Here is a 2,591-nt window from a genome sequence, read left to right on the forward strand (position 1 = left end):
AGCAATCAGTCTTCTTGGATCTACAGATTCCGCAATACTTGCAATAATACCCCCTTATATCTCGGAAAATCGGCCTCCTCTTCTCCTTCGCTTCGCCTTTCTCCATCGCCGCACTACACTCCGATTTTCTGGGTGAAAAGCTATGGTGGATTTTCTCCAAGTTGAGAGCTCAAGTTCATGAAATTTGGGGAAGATGAGAGTTGCAGAGAGAGATGGAGAGAGAGGAAGGAGAGGAGAAGAAAACAAGAAAAAAAAATGGCAAAGTAAAAAAAATCAGTTCCAATAAAAAAACAGTAAAATGGGTAAAATGACATCTTTACCCTCTTTGGGGGTGAAAAACTGACAAGTGGGTCATTGTTGTCTCTTCCACGTCAGATCATGAAATCACTTTTGGGTATAATTTTGAATTTTGTTCGAGTTTGATAGATTTTCAGAGTATAGGGGTACACGTGATTAAAAAAAAAGAACATGTACACACCTGATGAGTGACCTAAAGTTCAGGGTAACACACTGAATTTAATTCTTCAATTAACTTACCGTGTTGAATGAAACATGCAACTGTATATGATTTGGGATTACTTTGGTTGCAAGGTATCGCCTAAACTAAGCAATTTGATACCTATGGATCGGAAGTGTTTCGTAATTTTATAGATCAGAGATCAAATTAATGATTCTAAGCTCATGTATATGTGTAGTTCTCCTTAACTACATATGTTAGATCGATTTTTATTAATTAGAAAGGGTCAGTTCCCCAGCTGGTGCCGGCCTACTCATGAATTGTGAAAGAGTTTTTTGTTTTTTTGTCAAGAATTGTGAAAGAGTTCATCAGAGAATGTTATAGGTACCAATTTTAGGGGGGATCTTTCTTTTCAGGTATTATATTTTCGGATTCATTAGAGTCATTATGAAGGATATATACTAATTGTTATGTAATGCACATAAATAAACTGTTGAAAGATTCCACATGCACTTCACACAAATTCCTGAATTCCATAACATATATAGAATGGTAAACACAAAACAATAATAAGCTATGATATAAAATATAGTAGTGTTCACCAGTTATTAGTGTTGGATTTCAATATATATAGTAGATATAAAATGCCTTCTTCAGTTAGCAAAATGATAACCACAAACAATTGGCATTGTTGAACTTTGTAAGAGAAAGAGTTTAGCTAGTTAAGATAAATTCCATGTTCTTTTTTCTTGTTGATTGTGTTCTCAATTGAACATTGATTTGCAGATGCAAAGAGGTTGATTGGTAGGAGATTCAGTGATCAGACCGTGCAAAATGATTTGAAACTCTGGCCATTCAAGGTCATTGAAGGTCCAGGTGACAAACCGATGATTGTGGTTACACATAAGGGTCAAGAAAAACAGTTAAATGCTGAAGAAGTCTCATCCATGGTTCTAGGAAAGATGAAGGAGATTGCTGAGGCCTTCCTCGGCTCGACTGTGAAGAATGCAGTTGTCACTGTCCCTGCCTACTTTAATGATGCACAACGGCAAGCTACAAAGAACGCCGGTGCCACTGCTGGCCTTAAAGTTATGCGTATCATCAGCGAACCAACTGCTGCAGCCATTGCTTACGGACTTGACAAGAAGGCGGGATTTTATGGGAAAAGAAACGTGATGATATTCGACTTGGGTGGGGGAACTTTAGATGTGTCACTACTTACCATAGGAGATGGTGTCTTTGAAGTGAAGGCAACAGCTGGAGACACTCATCTAGGAGGCGAAGACTTTGATAACAGGATGGTGGATTTTTGTATCGAAAAGTTCAAGAGCAAGCATGATTTGGACGTGAGTGGAAACTGCAAAGCTCTTAGGAGATTAAGAAATGAATGTGAGAAGGCAAAGAGGAGGCTCTCCTTTGCGTTTGCAACAGATATTGAAATTGACTCTTTGGAGCAGGGTATTGATTTCTATACCACTTTCACTCTTTGCAACAGTTGAACATGGATTACTTCAACAAGTGTATGGAGCTTGTGGAGACATGTTTAAGGGATGCCTACATAGACGTGAGCAGTGTCCATGATGTTGTTCTTTCAGGCGGCTCTTCTAGAATACCCAAAGTGCAGGAACTACTGCAGAAACTGTTCAAGGGAAAAGAATTATGCAAGGGAATTAATCCGGATGAGGCAGTGGCATATGGTGCGGCTGTTCAAGCTGCAGTCTTGAGTGGGAATGCGAATAGAAAGCTTCAAGTCTTGACTATCTCTGATGTCACCCCTTTATCACTTGGGATACATGTTGATAAAAATAATGGCCCCAAGAATTTTATGCAGGTTGTGATTCCAAGAAACTCTAGAACTCCTGTTTTCAAAAGTAAAATAGTCACTACCTCGCTAGACTACCAAACTTCTGTCAGATTTTCCATATATGAGGGTGAGAGTTGTATAGTCACATATAATAACTACTTGGGAGAATTTACTCTGGAAAACATTCCTCCTGCCCCTAAAGGAGTCCCTCGATTCGATACTGTCTTCAGTATTGACTCCAATGGTATCTTAACTGTCTCTGCACACGACGTCTCTACGGGACTGTGGAAAGGAATCACAATCAACAGGGATAGGAGAAGTTTCTTCTGA

The 2,591-nt window shown here is 39.1% G+C and overlaps 1 pseudogene; it reads left to right on the forward strand.

The window, feature by feature from the left end:
* Positions 1-2,591, forward strand: part of LOC101311711 — a 3,319-nt pseudogene extending 728 nt beyond the window's left edge.

The sequence above is a fragment of the Fragaria vesca genome, linkage group LG7 (genome assembly GCF_000184155.1).
Source record: "Fragaria vesca subsp. vesca linkage group LG7, FraVesHawaii_1.0, whole genome shotgun sequence".
In the NCBI taxonomy this organism is placed as follows: domain Eukaryota; kingdom Viridiplantae; phylum Streptophyta; class Magnoliopsida; order Rosales; family Rosaceae; genus Fragaria; species Fragaria vesca.